This window comes from Ambystoma mexicanum, chromosome 5q (assembly GCF_040938575.1).
Source record: "Ambystoma mexicanum isolate Mex_15411 chromosome 5q, UKY_AmexF1_1, whole genome shotgun sequence".
In the NCBI taxonomy this organism is placed as follows: Eukaryota; Metazoa; Chordata; class Amphibia; order Caudata; family Ambystomatidae; genus Ambystoma; species Ambystoma mexicanum.
The window spans coordinates 1,246,372,551-1,246,393,320 of record NC_090933.1 but is presented as its reverse complement, the minus strand read 5'-3'; positions in this window follow the sequence as shown (position 1 = coordinate 1,246,393,320).

Genomic DNA, 20,770 nt, shown 5'->3' with positions numbered 1-20,770 from the left:
TACAAAGATGAGTAAAAGGCGTGATTCACGCTTAATAGTTTGTTGGAAGGAGTGGGCTTCATTTGTGCTCATAGTTCTGCGCTGGTTCTCGGTTCCTTGGACTATAGTAATTCTCTCTTTTTGGCACATCGTATTGCCGGCTTATCTTATTAAGTGTCTTCTTGTTTTGCAGAACTTGGCTACGAGGGTGGCCACTCCATCGCCATATGGAGTTCATGTCTTGGGAGGATACCTTAGGGGCAACGTGCTCATCTTGCAAGCAAGACGACACAGAGCAATACAGGTTCGATCCCCGGGTCCGCGCTTAGAAGCCTCTGGGTATTAGGCGCGTTATAAATAACCTACCATATCATATCATGTCTCTCCAATTCTACTGTCTCCTGATTGGCACCCGGTTTCTAAGTGAATTCAGTTTAAATCGCTTCAGGAAAGACCGCTCATGGGCAACCAGTTTGTCTTGGAAACAAGACAACGCATTGCCACACAGGTTCGAATCCAGATCCAGCGCTTATAAACCACATCGCTGGTATTAAGCACGTTATTAATGAATAATTAAATAAATGAAATAAATGCCTTCTAGAGCGAGGGTGCTGGATATTTGCAATTGAGCTTCCCCGCTATATGCCTTCTCAAGCTCTTCGTTCACAGGAGCCACGTCTTATTCAGATTCCACGTTTTAGTTTTCCCCGGTAGGCAGCCGAGCCGCAGCTAGGTTGTGGAATCAACTGGTGCATCCACTTCGGGCCACTGAAGATCATTTTCTTTTTAGACGCTCTTTAAAAACATATCTGTTTTAGGTAAGTCCGTTTTTTTCTGCCAGGCCTGTTGGGGTTCTTTTAGCGCCAAGATGCTGATTGGTGAATGTGCGCTTTAGAAATAATTCAAACATAACATTTAGCAGAGTAAGGAGTTTTGAGTTGCGCTTTACGGGCGTGCGGGTGGCAGCATTTGGGGCTTTGTGTGGCTCTGTGAATGGGGGAAGCTTGGGCATCTTTGTAGCTGGGGATGAGGAAATAAGGTACTTTTGAGGATGTTTGGAAATTGAGGGTGGGAATATTTTGAATTTGTGTAGGGATTAGGGGCATATCATATTTTCTGAGGATGCTTGGCTGTGGTGGTGGGAATATTGTTAATTTGTCTAGCGATTGAGGGCATGCAGTAATTGTAGATGATGTTTGGCAGTGGGGTTGGGAATACCTAGAATTTGTTTAAGGTTTGAGGCATATGGTATTTTCTGAGGATGTTTGGCAGCGGGGGTAAAAATATTGTGAATGTGTATAGGATTGAGGGCATATGGTAATTTTTGAGGATGTTTGGCAGTGGGGTGGGAATACTGTGAATTTGTGTAGGGATTGAGGGCATATGATATTTTCTCAGGATGTTTGGCTATGGTGATGGGAATATTGTCAATTTGTGTAGGGATTGAGGGCATATGATATTTTCTGAGGATGCTTGGCTATGGTGATGGGAATATTGTCAATTTGTGTAGGGATTGAGGGCATATGATATTTTCTGAGGATGCTTGGCTATGGTGATGGGAATATTGTCACTTTGTGTAGGGATTGAGGGCATATGATATATTCTGAGGATGTTTGGCTATGGTGGTGGGAATATTGTGAATTTGTGTAGGGATTGAGGGCATATGGTAATTTTTGAGGATGTTTGGCAGTGGTGTGGGAATACTGTGAATTTGTGTAGGGATTGAAGGCATATGGTAATTTTTGAGGATGTTTGGCAGTGGGGTGGGAATACTGTGAATTTGTGTAGGGATTGAGGGCATATGATATTTACTCGGTATGTTTGGCTATGGTGATGGGAATATTGTAAATTTGTGTAGAGATTGAGGACGTATGGTCATTTTTGAGGATGTTTGTCAGTGGGGTTGGGAAAACTGAATTTGTTTGGGGCATGTGGTATTTTCTGAGGATGTTTGTCAGGGAGTGGGAATATTGTAAATGTGTACAGGATTGAGGGCATATGGCACCTTTTGAGGATGTTTGTCAGTGGGCATGGGAAGATTGTGAATGTGTGTAGGTGTTGGGAGCATATGTTATTTTCTGAGTATGTGTGGCTGTGGTAGTGGAAATATTGTGAATTTTTGTAAGGATTGATATGATATATGATATCATATGATATTTTATTAATATCGCGCTCATACAAAAGTGTTTCAGAGCGCGATGAGGCAATGGAGGGGAACAAAGGAGGACAAAACAGCGATCTTACTAGGTCCAGTGACATTGAGAGCGCGCAAGGGAGAGAGAAGGGGGAAAGTGCAAGGTGCAAGGGAGGAGTGTAAAGTGCTGAACATGTGATAATTTAGTACTTTTTGGGGCTGTTTGGCAGTGGGGGGGAATGTGTGTATGCACCGAGGGCATGTGGTATTTTCTGAGGATGTTTGCAGTGGTGGTGGGAATTTGGTGGATTTCTGTAGTGATTGATGGCATATAGTACTTTTTGAGGGTGTTTGTCAGGGAAGGTGGGAATTTAGTGAATTTGTGTAGGAGCAGGTACTGGGGCACATGGAGCTTCATGGAAGTGCCACAAGAATTTATATTTTTAATGTAAGTGCACAATCATTCATTATGCTTAAATGGTTACATTAATCGGCTATCTGTCCCCTCACTCTTCTCACTTTGTTGGTGAAGACGAGGAGTGGATGTTCTATGTCGGCAGGTGTGGTTGGTGCAATTACCCGATTGTGTTGTTGAGGGCTATGGTGTGTGGTGGTGCAGGGGGTGGGAGTGGCAGCAGGTGAGGTTAAACTACATTACACGTTTATTTGCACATGCTCATCACCATGGCACACCTTTGTTTTTACCTAACTGAATGGTACTCCTTTTCTCGACCACAGAAGGATGATGGGCTGAGTGGACGTGCTGAGATATGAACCACTGACTCCTCGAGCTCAGGAGCTGCTGGTAAACACGCTGAGTAAATGCTAACTTTTTGTGCAATTACCGCAGGCAGTAATACCGTGCAGTAATTGCGACAATTCCCCATTGGGTCCAATGGTCACAACGGGGAATGGGGAGCAACGTTTAGTGGCCAACGCATGATCCGGCGATAATACCCTCAGACGGGTGGACGCTAACGCAAATAAAGTTCAACTTGCTTATCAACTCGCTTATGTGCAGGTAGAGGTGACTGGTGATGGCAGAAGCAAAATCACTCCCCATATGACATTGCAAGGGGTTGTTGGGGTGTAGATCCCACTCCCGGCCCTCTCCCACAATGAAACAAAAACACAATCAGAATTTAACCCTTTATCTGGTCGACACATTCCTGAGCATTATGTGAGAACCTGCAGAAATACTTTCCAAATGTCTATGGAAAAAATGGGTTCGTTCAGCAGCGGAAACCAAAAGATCTGCGGAAACGACTGACAATGTTCCTTATTTTATCCCAGTTTATTGCTAAAAATAATAAAACAGTCTCGATCACAATGCCTTCACAACATGTATTTATCGTGAACCTTGCTGAATATTCGGAAATCAGAGGTCTGTTGCTTATAAGGATGGGCGAAATGGCAAAAAGTCACTACAAGGAAATCCGGCGAATTGTGGGCAAAATCTGCCCGATTTGCCAAGTTCACCTGTAGAGCAAAATTGTCAATTTTGGGCATTTTCACACCCACATTTTTAATTTTTTGGTTGAAATTTCAGATTTGTGCACAAAATGTCAACCTTTTAGGGAGGTGCGAAATATTTTGCGCCACTAATTAGCCAAAATATTGGCCAAAAAACGAAATGTGCTAAAATGTGGCAAATTGCGCAAACAAATCACCTGTGCTGATGAAGTGCAATTGCTGGAGAATTTCGCAGATTTTGCTTCGCCTGCGGCAGTTTCGCCCACTCCTAGCTGCCAGTGCATGTCAATAGATGCGGCTGCTGCCCAGCCTCACCAGTTCCACTCATTCGTCCTATCCTTATGATTCTGCGGGCCCTCCCGATCGCTGGGATGGCAGCGCGAGATTAAAATTCCAGGCAGAACAGAGAGAAATTGGCCGGAAATGTCCCAACTTTTGTGAAAATCTGCAGGTGATTCCGAAAGTGTGCATGAGATATTTAAAATCTGTGCCCTCTAAGAACTCTGTTTTCCACAGAGCAATCTGTGCTGTTTCTGGTTAATAGTTCTCTGACTGCCGCCCGTATCAATTTCAGTGGCCAAGAGAAGTGCTTTATCTGTTCAATGTAACAGGTGCCTTACTTAAATAAGGACACAAAACCACCCAATGCGCAGTGAGAGTGCGTATAAAAAATGGAAAACCGAGCCCTTGCATGATCTTGAAAAAAGGCAAAGACCGTCAGGCCTCATCACAAGTTCAGCAGTGTGGTAAAAATTTGGCAGTAATACCGTTACCGCTGCATTACTGCACCGCCCAATTACAAGTTTGGGGGAAAGTTGGAGGATTCACCTCCAGCTCCGATCTGGAGGTAAATCTGATGACTCCGCCACTGGCACTTGTAATCTGGCATTAATACCGCCGGATCAAGTAGTGGTAACGGTAACTGCATTGGGCAGTATTCTGGTGGATTTACCTCCGGGATACCGCCCAACTCGTAATGACTCCAGGTCAATAAAATTGTCATTTCAGAAAAAGCACAAGATCCAGAGGGAATTCAATGGTGCAAATCCAGACACCCAGTCAGGGAGGGACCGGATCACCCGGTGAAAAAAGACACTGGTGGCCAGGCAGATCGTTCAGGGATTGATTGGGGAAGAATGGCGGGTTCTAAGCATGGAATGACTGCGAGACAGGGCTGGAGAGCAACCCATGGCTGGTATCTCCGCAGTGGGAAACATTGAGGACAGTGCTTTGAACTCTACAAAACAGCATTGTGTTGTCCAGCAATTACAAGCCAATTTTGCCGGTAAGGTGGACATCGCAACAGACTTATCCTTTGGATTTATTAATGAGCTCAGGAAGATTGGACAACAACTTCCAGTAGGTCTGCATTCACACTTCCCCTGACTGCAGGAAAAGGGTTGAGGGGTAGCCTCCTAAAAAGATGCTCCTGTAGGATTGTCCCCTAACTGGATTTAGGCCAGACGTGCCGATTTCCGAGCGTGATATCCTAATTGCTAGGTTTCTCCAGTGCAGTCTGGTGTGTATTGGCTTCTGCAGACTGTAGGCTGGGCATTTGTGTTCTCTGAGCGAAACATCTCCACTTTCTGCAGAGCCACCACGACACACACCACCACCTCCCCCCGAGTGGGTCTGATCGAGGTCTCCGATTAGCCGCTCAGCCACTGGATTCATCTTCCATCCCTCCTCAACCCCCAAGGTGAAGCACTGCACTGGATTCAACTTCCATCCCTCCTCAACCCCCAATGTGAAGCACTCCACTGGATTCATCTTCCATCCCTCCTCAACCCCCAAGGTGAAGCACTCCACTGGATTCACTTTCCATCCCTCCTCAACCCCCAAGGTGAAGCACTTTGGCTATCTTCATAGAGGAGAGGCAGACACTTAATAACATAGGTCGACCTGGCAGAAAGGACGAGCTCAGCCACTGGATTCACTTTCCATCCCTCCTCAACCTACAAGGTGAAGCACTTTGGCTATCTTCATGGAGGAGGGACAGACACTTAATAACATAGGTCGACCTGGCAGAAATGACGAGCTGAGCCACTGGATTCACTTTCCATCCCTCCTGAACCCGCAAGGTGAAGCACTTTGGCTATCTTCATGGAGGAGGGACAGACACTTAATAACATAGGTCGACCTGGCAGAAATGACGACCTGAGCCACTGGATTCACTTTCCATCCCTCCTCAACCCGCAAGGTGAAGCACTTTGGCTATCTTCATGGAGGAGGGACAGACACTTAATAACGTAGGTCGACATGGCAGAAATGACGAGCTGAGCCACTGGATTCACTTTCCATCCCTCCTCAACCCGCAAGGTGAAGCACTTTGGCTATCTTCATGGAGGAGGGACAGACACTTAATAACATAGGTCGACCTGGCAGAAAGGACGAGCTTAGCCAATGGATTCACTTTCCATCCCTCCTCAACCCCCAAGGTGAAGCACTTTGGCTATCTTCATGGAGGAGGGGCACACAATACAATAGGGGAACCTGGCAGACATGACGAGCGCTTCAGGAATTTACAAAAAGGGACATTTAGGGACTCAATAGAGAATTTAAAGTTCTAGCTGTATGAGATATATTTAAAAGGGTCACCTTTGCGTTAATATAAATATGTATTAGTGCTGATTTGTGCAGTTTACACATTTTATAGAATGGTGAGCTTGACCAGTCTCATAGCCGTACCGTGGTCACTACACATCTGTTAAGTGAGTATTGTGGTCAGTAGGCCAGTGGTCAGGACTATCCCCTATCACCTGTAGGGGGAATTCAGGTGTTTTTCACTCTTCGTGCTGTCTGTGTAATTGTGTCTGTTGATGGGCGTATACAGTGGAAGCTAGGGATGTGCCTGGATGGCCAGAGAAGCTGTCACCTGCTTCCTTGAAGACCATTCCACTTCTCTGATTGGGCAGAATCTACCCAGTCAGAGAAGTGGGAGGTGGCCATCGCATATGAACATTTCGGCTAATCAGAAAGCCTGAAGGTCCCACACGAAGTTCGGGATGAGCACAGGTCGTGTTGCAAAATTAAAAATGGTAGTTTCAGAGGTGAAATGCGCCTCTTCCACTGTGGCTGTTTCGAACAGCTATACCGCTGTCCGTGGCACTAGAGAAATCCCCCATGTGTGCTGTTGGATTGGGCTGCACATCAAGATGCCGGCACTCTTTCAGCAAACAAGGGAGCTCATTACAAGTAGGGTGCTACTTCCGGCAGACATACTGTCATCCTCGTTTACCATTACCACCACTTGGCCTGGTGGTAAATCCCCCGATTACGAGTGGTGGTAAAGCGGTGTTAATCCCCATTCATGGAGTCCAATAGAACTTTGATGGGGTTTTGGAGCATTTACCACATCAGTTATTCCTTGCGGGGTAAATCATTTCCCTCCAAATTACCGTCAATCTAGTTATCTGTCAGTGCGGTAAAAGTGACAGGATTCCATTCCTGACACTTTTTACCACACTGCCAAACTTGTACTGAGGGATTTCTTATACCAAGAACATTCCAAATAATTTATCTTTGAATAACTTTATTCGTTTCTTCACAGTGGAAAAATTACAATACCCGAAATGTATAGAAAAAGGGTCAAAGTGGGTGAGAGAGAGGATAAGAAAGAGATCTACTCAAACTTCAGGGAGAGAGATATGTCCCAAAATCAGCCTTGATGCCCCTGGGTTCATTCTTAGCAACACATAATGCACAGTAGTCAGTTTCAACTTCATGGTCATAAACAACAATCGCACAAACAACCAGATCATGTTGGCCCCTCCCCCTAACCATACACAACATTGCGACCACCCATTTAGCGAGAACCAAGGCAAGCCTGGTGAACTTTGAGTTCAAGTCCTGGGTGCCTGGGAAGGCGCCCACCAAGAAAGGCATTGTGGCACGGACTCATACCGTATCCATAGTCCTACCCAGTTTCTGCGTGATGTCCATCATGTATCCCAGAGCAGTCCTGTGCCATCTGCAGGAAGCCCAGCGGCCCATGCCTACATCTAATGCTCAGTGGGCGCCTATTCCATGGAATGGCATGGGCGTGGCATATAAACGCTGTACACATGTACATTGAATTCAGTGGCATCAACTATGTGGGAGTTACGGTTTTAAGCTTCCATCCCAAGTTAATTTCCACAGGGGGCTGAGCCCATTCTGGCAAGTGACGGCAACCCATTACCATGTTCTTGGCAGTGTTTTCAAGTTGTTGGGAGTGGGAGGCAGGTCCATTTATACCATAGTGAGAAATTGCCACCTTCTGAACCCAATATTATTTTCTCAAAGCCCCCTTCACCTGTGCGTTCCCCTTGCTAGCACACATGTACGCCCCCTTTAAAAACATAGGCTTGGGACAAGATAAAACAACCCTTTCCTTAAACCTACAACCAACCACTAATATGTTTCGTTTTTGGTCGAAATACAACTTGTCATCACGTGACGCATTGGGTATGGATAATAATATGATTGTGTTCAAGCGATGCCTAAGAGCAGGTGCAGCACATGTAAAGCCCAGAGACATGACAGATATCCCGAGTTGGGTCATGTCTAGTGTGAAGTGCTCAGCCAGATCTGGCGTTCATTCTGCCATCACAGTGCGTATTTATTTATTTATTTATTTATTTATTTACAGGGACGAACAATGCTCTTTTGATCACAAAAAGAATGTACAATAGATAAGAAATCAGATTTGACGGGAAGCAGTGAGCTTCTTACAATGGGGTGAGGTTGAGGGATATTCTGACCAGGTTGTGGAGGGGAGTAAATGGAACAGTCACCGGGGACAGTACATAAGTGGACATACATAGATTGAGGACAAGCAACATTGGACATTTTTAAGTGCAGCTTGGTGGTACGACCAGCTGTGTTCGGGATACAACCATGATGGATGAAGTGCTAGAGTAATGGCCAAGGAAGTGAGGGACAGAGGCTGGTTAGAGGTAAGGGAAAAATGTTAGGTAGCAGGCAGATGAGAGGGAGGTTTAGGGGGTAACTCACAGGCGAGGAGGTAGGTTTTTAGTTTGGTTTTGAACAAATCTGTGTGGACTGTTTTTCAGATGTCAGGGGGACGAGAATTCCATGCACGTGAACCAAGAAGAGAGAAAGATCGGAAGTAAGAGGAAGCACAAGGAAGGGCGAGGAGCCACAGGGTAGTCGCGGAGGCAGAGTGAAGATTACGAAAAGGCTTGTAGAGTTGGATAGAGGATGATACGGTGGTGCCTTACCAAGGATAGATTTGTGAATCAGGAGAAAAGATTTAAACGTGGCCCAATTTTGCATCCTCAGCCATCCAGCCTGGTGAAGGTACGAGGAAGTAGGTGTGAAGTGAGGGAGTTCAAAGAGAGCTCTGGTAGCAAAGTTAATGATCTTGTCAAGCGGACACAAAGCATAGTTGGGGAGACCAAAGAGGATGTTGACACAGTAGTCCAGTTTAGAGAAGACAAGAGTGGTTAAGTGATACTTGGCGGCGTTGAACGGAAGGAGGTGCCTGATGTTTCCAATATTTAGGAGGTTGAGGTGAGCTGCTGTTCCAGTTTGGAGACAAAGGTAGAGAAGATGTGAGAAGAGTGATAGATGATGCTAAGGTTTCTATACGAAGAAAAGAAAAGGCAGAGTGTCAGGTGGGAGCTGGACAGGCAGAGGCAGAGATGAGAGAGAGCATGTGGCTGGGAATAAGAGCACATCTGTTTTGGGAGAGTTTAACATTAGAGAGTGCAAAGCCATCCAATATATAATAGCAGAGAGACAGTTGGAAATGTTGATATAGAGATCAGAGGAGAGTTCAGGAAAAGAGAAGAAGTGGATCTCGTCCGCGAAAAGTTGGTACGAGAACCCAAAGAAGGAGATAAGTGCCCAAAGAGCAGAGGTGTAGAGTGTAAAGAGGAACGGAGCCAAGACAGGGCCTTGTGGAACACCAACAATTAGAGGCGTCAGTCGAGAGGTGTTGTTGCTCCAGGACACAGAGAATTGGCAGAGTGCAAGGTTTGATTCAAGCCAGGCAAGGACTTGATTGTGAATCCCAAGAAGAAAGAGAGCATTAAGGATATCACAGTGATCAACAGTGTCAAAGGCAGCAGACAAGCCAAAGAGAATTAGGATCGAAGATAGGTTGGAGTGCTTAGCAGAGGCGATGAAGTTGGACACATTCATGAGAGCAGTTTCTCTGGAATAAAAGGAGCAGAAACCTAATTTAGGGGGTTTTGAAGGTTGTTGATGTCTAAGAAATTGGTAAGATGGTTGAACACAACCCTTTTGAGTACTTTAGAGTAGTGTGGAAGGAGAGACATAGGGAAAACATTGGTGGTATATTCGGTCAGCCCCTTTCTTTTTTAGGAGAGGGATGACCGTGGTTGTTTTGAAAATAGAGGGAACGCAAGCAGGGACTAAGGATAGGTTGAAGAGTTCAGTGTAATAAGAGGCCACAAAAGGGCAATAGGCTTCACTAGATGAGGCGCAAGAGGGTCTGATGGGGCACAAAAGGGATTAGCCTTCATCAGTAAAGATAGGACTTCTTCAGTATTAGTGTGACTAAAGTTGGAGAAAGGCAGAGTATGATGGTAGAATGGGTAGAGTGTAAAATGTAGGAGGAGGGAGTGTCAGGAAGGTCAGGAGAGAGTGTCTAATTTTGGATATGTTTGCAGCGAAGTATTGAGCTAGGTCATTAGCTGTGAGAGTGGAGTTAATAGTCAGAGGCTTACGAGGAGTGAGGAGTGGGTTTATGGTGCCCTGTAGCTGATAAGGATGGTTGGTGTGAGAGTCAATGATGTTAGGTAGAACTCCCTTTTCGCTCTATCAAGAGTGGACTTGAGAGAGTTGAGGGAGAGAGGTAGAGTTGCACGTCCTCATGCGAGTGGGTACGCCTCGCGATTTAGCGGTGAAAGTAAGAAGTGGGAAGTGAGAGGAAAGATAATCATATAGTAGGGATTAGAAGATTGAGAAGGCAGTGTTGGTGGAAGAGGCATCGGGCGTGAAGGAGGAGAGTGCGAATTGTAGGTCAGAGAGAAAGTGGGGAATGGCAGAAGGTTTAAATTGCCTTTTAGTAATAAATGAAGCAAGTAGTGAGGAAAGGTCAGAGGGTGGAAAGGAGATGGTGGTGGAAACAATTAAGTGATCAGATATGGATGGTGTGACAGTGGCTGATAGAGAGGTGGCAAAGACTACGAGATCCAAAAAGCTACCCCCTTTCTGCTAGCTAGGTTATGGATAGAGTGCAGAGTGTGGTCACTAAGAACAGACTGAAGTTCAGATTTCTGAGAAGTGGTTGGAGAGGGAAGGTTCAAGTCACCTAAGAGAATGAAGTAATGGTTAGTACAAAGAGAAGCAAGGAGTTGCCCAAGATCATCAAAGATTGGTCCATGGGACCAGGAGGAGGATAGATGGAGATAATGTGAGCCAAATGAGGTGGAGCAACAGTGGAGATGGTGAAGTCAAAAGCGGTAGGAGAGGATGAGCATAAGGACCTTTAGGAATGTGCATATGGAATGGATGGGATCGCACCAGAATAATTCTGAGTCCAAATAACGGAACCAACTCAAGAAGATGGCAAAGTACTGTTTTATTAACAATTATCTAAAACCGGGAGGTTACAACGAACATCAACAGAGGTACGCTCAGTCTCTCAATGATCTTTACACAAAATATGGTTTTTATATGAAAAATACCTCCGAGTGACATCATACTACATGGCAATAGTGAGAAAACCTAACGAGGGTCGGGATTGGTTAAGGGAGGCATCTAAGTATACTTTTCTATAGGAGCTAGGATTGTTATTTGTTGTTTGTTATCAGGTGAACAATTTATACCTACCTCTACCTTCTAAATAACATGTCATTTCAGAAACATTAGATACACAGTTTCTCATTGGTCTTCAAACTATAAAGTCCTTTGTTATATGGACTAATGCAATTGGTTGGCACGCTTGTGCCATGGCTAGAACATTCGGTTCATTTAGCAGCACGTAAGCCTAGACCCAGGTGCAACGAGATAGGGCATGAAACTACCCTCACCACTCAATTAGCCCAGCATCTCCCATCGCCCATGCCTTCTGCCATGAAATTGTCTTTGTATTTGGCCTTACAGAGTATCCTTGTCTTTGAGATACTCAGGAGTACAGGCACTCGCTATCGTGTCTGGAACTCCAAGTTCAACGGCTATTTCCATCCTTAACTCACGTGACAGGAGACCACGATTTGGTCCATTTTGCATCTTTTAAATGCTCTAAATGAATTAAAGCATGGCATCCTTTGTGTTCTTTCTTGCACCTTAACGTGAGAAGGTTCATCCTATGTATACTCGTTCTTCTTCAGAGTAGATAGCTGACCTCGATTTCTAGAATCTTGACTCCAGGCCAGGCAGCCTTGCCACGCAGCTCCATGAGCCTATTATTCTTGCAGTGAAACAGCTTTTCGATTCCCGTTTCATGGGTTCGAACTCACTTAATTCATGGTACCAATGTCCAGGTTTTGTGCAATGGCGGCTTCACCTGTGTTCTATTCACTATGTATAGCCAGCTTCTATGATGACTTAATCAACCTTGTGTTTCAGAGTCTGTACATTTATTTAACGGTTGTTTTATGCTGCACTTCATGCGCAAGTAATCTTTTTTTATATTTGTGAGTTCCCTTGATCCTTGCTTCACAATTGGCCTTCTAGGATCCATACATTATTCTTCAGCGAGTGTCTTGAGACGTCTCGCACACCTTCTTATGATGTCACTGGCCTTTTTTTGCTCCTTTTTCATATTCCTTCAGGGAGTTCCTCCCGTAGGTTATCTTCACTTCGGGGGTACATTCAATATGGTTCTGATAATGGGTATCTTCTTCCAAACACTCGCTGCGGGATTGGCACAATGGCTGCTGTCAAACACAACACAGTCTCGTGTCTCCAATATAGGGGATGGAGGGGGCGGGGTCTCCTGCAGAGGTATACAGCTGCTCCTCTACATTGACGTGGTATTGGAGATGTGTGAGGCATTAAGCCGAGAAGAGAGTAGGTGTTTGCTGCCTCCACCTCTGCCAGCCGGTCGAGTAGAGCGAATGAAGGATAGTTTGGAGTTGTGTAGGGCCACCAGAGTGTCAGTGTCAGATGATGAAATTCGGGTTTCAGTGATAGCAAAGTGCAATGCACAGTTGATGCGGTAAGAAAGAGTAGAGAAGTTGAGTCGTAGAGGAAGAGAGGCGCTGTGGATATGTGTTAGAGGATGTATGGTTAGCTCTGTGCATTCTGGTACATTTAGGTCTTTGTTTTTAGCGGTCAAAAAAAGTACAACTGGTGTACACGAATACAGAATGGTGTGAGCTAAAAGCCAGAACTTGGGAAATAGCTCTCCCCTCACATTGGATAGCTTGAAAGTTTTGTGTCTCCATTTTCACTTCATGCCGGATTCCTCCAGCTCCCAAGCACCGCAATAACAACGGTACTCAATTCATTGACCCCAGAAGGATGAACGGGTAAGTGGGTCTTGCTGTGAGATTTGAACGTGCAAAGTGCAGGCTTGCCCAATGCGAGAGACAAGCACTAAATTTGCCACCCTTCCCCATTAACCCCTACTTTATAGGAGCAGTTCACCACTTCCTGTGATGTCACTACTGTTTCAGTCAAAGGTTGCAGCTTAATATTGAGGTCCCAATGCAGAGGTTAGCACCAATTCTCAAAGTACTAGTTTAACCATTGCCAAGCTACTATACAGACAACAATGTATGTTGGTGCACAACTAAAGATGCAACCTGAGAATATGTAGTCTGACAAATGCAAAATATCAAACTGTGTCACAGCCAATATTCCCCACATGACCAAACTCTGTGATCCTGGGCTGCCAAAAGTGAAGTCACCTAGAAGTGATTCGGCTAAGTGTGCGCTACACAAAAAGCCTACCTCACACATGTTGAAGAGACTGCAATGTTTGTTTCATGCATGATGACATCAATAACAGTAAATGGTTTATTAGAATACTGCATTTGCTATATATATTATAACATGTATTATATATTTATAGTGCACACCACAGATGTGAGTCTTATTTGAGCTTCTTACTCATTGCACCATTTCTTTTGAGCTATGGCTCTCTTCTAAGGTAAAGGCGAAATAAATGATGCACTACACTGTTCTGAGCAAGGGCATTACTGGGACACTTGCCTTGTCTGGGTAGGAATTCTGGGAGCTAGCTTTTCAGTGGGGTCACTGGTCCTGGGTCTGGGGGATGATTGCCTAGATCTGATTCTTGCCACCTGCCACAGATTGCTCCTGCTTTTCTCCCCACATGCCCACCATCTTTCCCATGTGGGTAGTGGGTCCTGCTCCCACGTGTGCCTGCTGGGGGACTAGAGAAAGACCCACTAGGGTTTAAGATTCCTAGCAGCTCTGCTATGCCTGCTACCTTCCCCCTCCCACCTCAAGACGCTATAAAACAACAAAGAGATGAACTGAGTGAACAGGTTGGCACCCTGTATCAGGAAAAAGATGCCCTATACCAGGAAATGTGTAAATTAAAAATAGGCCTACAGAAAAGAGAGTCAGACCTTCTGGAATTGTAGTAACTAAATTCTTATCCGAAATATTGTAAGTCATTCATGGAAGATGCCGTGCCCTAAACCTTCCAGGGAAGAATCTTTTGTATGTGTATCCTTTTAGATGTATTGACATTGGAACTTGTTGTATTGCTAAAAACATTGTTTCAATTTGAATGCAATTAAAATAAATACAAAATGTTGCTTCCTTTATGAATCAAACTGCAAAGGCACCTTCAGGTTACTAGCTCTGGAAGCTGGCCCTTCATTTCCTGAAGTCAAAATAGACTCAGCTTTTCACCCAATTGTTTATAGACGTCCTTGTTAGTCTGAAACGGTCACGAGCATAGCTAAAACCTAACCCTTGTGCTTTAAAAAAGTGTGTGCGGTTCATCCAACTCTGAATTCCCACGATATTAAGGTACCTCTGGGGTCCAATGAAAAAGGCGCCTGTGCTCACTCTTCAACACAAATATTGTTGCCATTTAAACTGCTGCTGCGATGTGTGTGCAGCTGCCTGGTGTGCCACACGCTGTACACAATAGTTATTTACCACGTTGGCCTCTTGTATCCACTCCTGTGGATGTTGGCGCCCGTGCTGAGTGCGCGCGCGCGCTTCTTATTCTGCCTATGACTATCAGTAAAGGTGAGGAGAAGGTTATCAAATATGGTTGACAGTCATTAGCTATTTAGGAATCATTGCACTTGTCTCGGAGGGAGTCCTTAATGTAGAAGTCCAATTCTTACCATATCTCTAAAATGGCAATGCTCTATTTGTGTACATGTCATTACAGACATATTCCCACTCTTACTGCAGGGGGGTCTGTTTGAACATCTGGATTTGTCCAAGATCACTCAGATTAGCACAGCGGTCATTGGAGCTCCAGTTTCTTGGTTTCAGAAACTGGAGAATTGAATAACTAGCTCTGATGGTGTCCCCCCTGCTGTCGGCGTCTTTTTCTTCTGTGTACATGTTGACTCACTGGGAAAGTACCACGGCTGAAAAGGGGTCAAGCGTGATACATTGAGCAGGACCCGACTCTTCACTTTGCATGCTGGGACATGTAAGTCCATATTTATAGTGGTACCGGCATGCAAAGCAAAATCAGGGCTGGCTCAAGGTGCACACGTGACATTTGAATGTTTGATTTTTGCATTAAATTTGTAATGCGCCAATTACAGGCTAGACTGTGTCAGGACGCAACACACAACCGGTTCTAGAAAACACACTGGGCCTGATTCGCAGAGCGTTCTCCAATGGGACTGCGCCATTATAAAACTCTTCTGTGAATCAGGCCCATTACGTGTGATGTTTAAGAGAACAGCCACATCTACAGGGCTATTCCCAATTCCATAAAAAACGACCCTTTGCCTAACAGGGAAAGGAAGGTAATTCCAGAGTCGGGGAGCAGCAATGGGGAATCTCCGACCTCACCTGTATTTAAACTTAGATTTGGGAACCACAAGTAAACATGAATGTTTTGATTACAAAGAGGGGGAAAGGGTATATTGATGAATCTTATTTTGCAAGTAAAGAGGAGGATGGGGCACTTGTCAGCTCCTGTGAGACGTGGTGGAAACCCTTCCAGTTGCAGCTGGGGTGGTTGTTGGGACTCGCTGGACAGTGAGACGCACTATTGCTTTACAGAGATTGGCTTTGCTGGGTGTCCACAATGTTATGCCACACCTACATCGGGCGGGGTGGACTGGCCTATAGGGAACTCTGGAGATTTCCCAGTAGCCCTCTGTACCCTGGGCAGTGGTGGACTGACCTATGGGGAACTCTGGAGATTTCCCGGTAGGCCTCTGCACCCTGTGCAGGGGAGGGCTGGCCTATATAGAACTCTGGAGATTTCCCGGTAGGCCTCTGCACCCTGGGCAGGGGTGGACTGGCCTATAGGGTACTGTGGAGATTTCCCGGTAGGCCTCTGGACCCTGGGCAGGGGAGAACTGGCCTATATAGAACTCTGGAGATTTCCTGGTAGGCCTCTGCAGCCTGGGCAGGGGTGGACTGGCCTATAGGGAACTCTGTAGATTTCCCGGTAGGCCTCTGGACCCTGGGCAGGGGAGAACTGGCCTATATAGAACTCTGGAGATTTCCTGGTAGGCCTCTGCACCCTGGGCAGGGGTGGACTGGCCTATAGGGTACTGTGGAGATTTCCCGGTAGGCCTCTGGACCCTGGGCAGGGGAGAACTGGCCTATATAGAACTCTGGAGATTTCCTGGTAGGCCTCTGCAGCCTGGGCAGGGGTGGACTGGCCTATAGGGTACTGTGGAGATTTCCCGGTAGGCCTCTGGACCCTGGGCAGGGGAGAACTGGCCTATATAGAACTCTGGAGATTTCCTGGTAGGCCTCTGCACCCTGGGCAGGGGTGGACTGGCCTATAGGGTACTGTGGAGATTTCCCGGTAGGCCTCTGGACCCTGGGCAGGGGAGAACTGGCCTATATAGAACTCTGGAGATTTCCTGGTAGGCCTCTGCACCCTGGGCAGGGGTCGACTGGCCTATAGGGAACTCTGTAGATTTGCTGGTAGGCCTTTGCACCCTAGGCAGGAGTGGACTGGCCTATAGGGTACTGTGGAGATTTCCCGGTAGGCCTCTGCACCCTGGGCCTCTTTTGTGTGGTATTTCGAAAAGGTCCCAATAGGGAAATAGTTGGGCTTGCTGAAAATGTGTGCTATGGGGCCACTTTGCGTCCCATGGCTTGCACCGAGAAAGGCTGTCTAGCCATTGCTCCCCTGCTCCGTCCTTCTCTCTGACTGAATGCCGGCTGGTTGCAGAGTGAACAAGATGTGCTTGCTATCTTTCCTGACAGTTCTCCCAGTAAGATCCCCCCTAGAGCGACATAACCCCGCGCTCAGCACAATTTGCGCTGAAACGACTTGCCTCCCAGGAAGCTGCGTGCTTCCCCTCTCCCTGGCCCCCAGAGGCTGAGCTCCGTGTGCCAGGCTCGTGCCGCTTGTTGTGGCCGCCGGAGACAGCAGTCGTTTAACTGGGCAGCCCTGGCCGGCTACACCCACCCCATTAGGCGCCCAGTCGGGCACGACGCCGCCTTGACGTACAAGACGCGAGGCGACGTTCCAGCCGGAAGCGCTACTTTTGGCTGACGGTGGCCGAGGCCCTCCTTGCTTTCACCCTGGCCTGTGGCAGGCCCCATGGCTAGGACGTCTGCTCAGATCTCATTCAATGCTCCCCCCGAGTTGTTGTGTGTTTTTTTTCTTGCTTCTCAGCTCACTTTCTCCTTTATCTACCGCCTTTTTCTGCTGAGCTGCAAATGCGCGGGCGATGCACTTTTTTCTCAGAAGGAAAATAAGATGTCTGCATTTTTCTTGTACTGCCTGCTAGACGCGGTGACCCACCTGTCGCCAAAGAATTGCCTGCATGTTGAGGACTGAATATCTCCTTTCCCCGAGGACACCAATTTTTCAGTGTTAAAATGTGATATCATATTTGAATGCCTTCTGGGAGATGTAGTCTTGGTTAACTTCCACTGATCAAATAGGATTCAAGTGCCTGGTGACCAGGCAAGGAATGTCAGCTTTTGGCTTGGAGTGCAAGTACAATGTATTGGACAGTCGTTCAATGGCCACAGCCTATGTGCAACAGCGGCCCAAGCCAATGGTCAGCGGACCCAAACCAGCATTTTAAATGAATAAGGAGATTTGCCCAGGAGCACACATTTTTGGCATTTGGGGATTTTGGCATTACACCTACATGCACACTTTCGGCAACAGTGTGACACAAAATATAAATAGCCAGAGCACATAAACTCAATACCAACCCACACATATTATCAAATATATATATTTATATACCTGTAAAGCCTTGAGTAGACATGATTGACATTTCTTTCCTTGATTGATCTGAGGACAGGGTGCCCTAGCGAGCACCCCACATTCCAAATGTAGTGAACTGATTTGACCAGGCTAATAACATTTGGCGGAATGGGGAAGTGGGATGTAAAGCTGGATTTCCTAGTTCCACAATTTACAGTTCAGCAGCTGCCTGTTGTAACGTCAGCAACAAGCCATAGGGATCATGCTGAGTCACATGTCTGAGGCCACATGCCTGTACATGTGACCCACACTAATAAAGGTGTCAAGCGGGCTTCCGCTCGCCAGTTGGAGCGGAGACCTGTGTCTGCGTGGTCTGTTCAACCCTCGCGCTACGTGATGCCAATGGGCCTACCAGCCCGCCCCGCACGATGGGGCATCCTCACACGGTGGGCGCCGGAGACCCCGGCCACCTAACATCTGGCAACGAGGGGCTCCGGCCCTGCACACTACTGCCGGTGCGGTCCGAGAGAGGGAAAAAAAAGAAAGGCGAAGGGAGAAGGACCCATCAGAGGCACCCTGAAGGGGGAGCCGGGCTGTGCCTAGTGCAGCTGGGGTGCCACTGCCGGGACATGACGCTTGGTCCCTTGGGAACCCTAACACAGCCTACATCTGCTTTCATCTGATGTTTACTTTTCAATCAATGAGAGGTGTGAATGTCAGAGAACTCTGCATGGGGGCCTGGCTTTGCTCTAAGATCCAAGCCAAAGCCAGGCTGGCAAAAGACCTATAACTAGGCTCCTGCACCCCATACCACCTCCACACAAAAGCATTCATGGTTGTGAAGATGTGTTAATGTGGCACTTGCCCATGGAGTCCAATGAGTCTGCAAAATGGGTCATAGCTGAAGGGTCCGCATGGCTCAAAATCAGGCGTACCATTCAGGTTGCTGCAGGCTGACCTTGTGTAGTAATTGTAATACAGTTTGGTGGCAATACAGCCACACTTGCAATCAGGCCCATAGCCTGGTGAATGGAGATGAGGCTTTCCACACTGGCAAACAGGGGCACAGCCAAGCATGATGGTGGACCGTAAGCAGTGATGGGCTTATACAGCCCCTAGGCCAGCCACAGGTGAAGGGCACTGAGGGACCTGAAAGACCAGCTAGAAGAGGGAACTCTCCAGGGATGTGACACAGCACTCTGAGCACAGAATACATCCAAGTAACAACACACCCCCTTCCGGAACAAAACCAAATCCAGCCGTGCTGCCTAGCAGGAACCCAGCACAGGAGACAACATGCTGTCAGTGCTGCCCAAGCACAGCATCACAACTGCCCCCCCTCCTCCGCACAACTATAGGCTGCCAGTATACTTCCCGAGTACAAGCTCACAGTGAAAAAAGGAAATGTCTTCCAATATGAAGTGGGTGCTGGTGGCCTGTGCATTCGCCTGCCCATGTGGATTGACCTTCGGTAATCAGCTAGCAATGTGTCTGAGATGTACTGTACTGGCAGCCTGCGCTCACCTGCACTATGCTGTATTGCCAGCCTACGCTCATCAAGTACTGGCGTGTACGTATGCTTGAGACTTATGAAGCGTTGACCTAGCTGGGAATCAACAGAGTTCAATTTAGCGGTGACACCGGGGGTTACAATGAAGGGTGCAGAGGTAGCAAAGGAGCTAGGATGGGTGAGTAGAGCTACAACTAAACAGCACTACCACAATCATTTCTCTACGCTCCAAGACACTGGAACCTCCTCCCCGTCAACATCAGACTTGCCCCATCACGTCTACATCTCAAGGCCTTCCTCTTCAAGGATTGGCTCCTCTTTAACACTGCTGGGATGCATGTGTAGCTTCCATGCACGGCCAAGCGATTCAGAATACTGAAAATCTATTAGCCCATGAGAAAGTGAAGGTGCATGGCATTGGAAGGGGCGTTAAGGCACCGCTAGATCGGGCCTGGATTGATGAAAGACATTGCGAGCGAGTAGGGGCATCTAAAATCGAGCCGTCGACTCTAGTGGAGTATATGGGTACGGCTCTCCCTTTGTATCGGGAGAACATGATAAAATGTCATAAGGAATGGGTGGCCAGGGTGTGAGGAGGCATGTATAAGCCATGGCCAGAGCAGGGAACAAATAATGAGGTTTTAGGCCATATGTACACATTTTTGGCGGTCAAGTACAAGCGAAAGAAATTGAAGAACAGGAAGGGGGTTCTAGAATTGTGGAGGATGGTGGAAGATTTGGAGGATGCAACCCCAGGCCTCATGAAAGTAGAGATGCCCATGTCCACTCGTATTGCCCAAGCATCCAGGGGTTGCTCGTCCCTCACAGCACAGTACACACAGTGCTTCCTCCCCCAGTAGGATGTTATCCCATGTGTATTATCATACGTACTACTGCTCGACTCTGACTCTCTTCCTTCAGCACCCGCACAGTACGAGAATATCCCAAACCCTAAAGCATCTGCAGCTGCTTGAGCCACAATGCACAAGGAACTAGAGTGGAGGCCACAGAAGGATTTAGAGACGGCTTTAAGGAAGACGGAAAAAGAGTTAGCGAGGTTAGGAGATGGGCAGAGAGCGCCTGTTGGGACGGATGAATGGCGAGAAGGGGACAGTTTCCTTAGAATTGATAGTACTACGATTAGAGATGTACACATGGAAACAGAAGGTAAAGGACAGTATTCTGAAGGGCAGCAAAGAGGAAGGCTCTGATGCTGACCTTGCCGCAGTTGCGGAAGAGGAAGAGTGGGACGCAGAGTCGGAGCAGGGGGAGGATGAGCCCTGCTCATTATATTGCAGCGGGTAGAGAATTTGTGGGGACCCAGATTGAAATTGTGCCATGCGCGCATGGCAGAAGTGGAAGGGAAACATGGGGGAAGAAGGCGACGGGGAGGCCG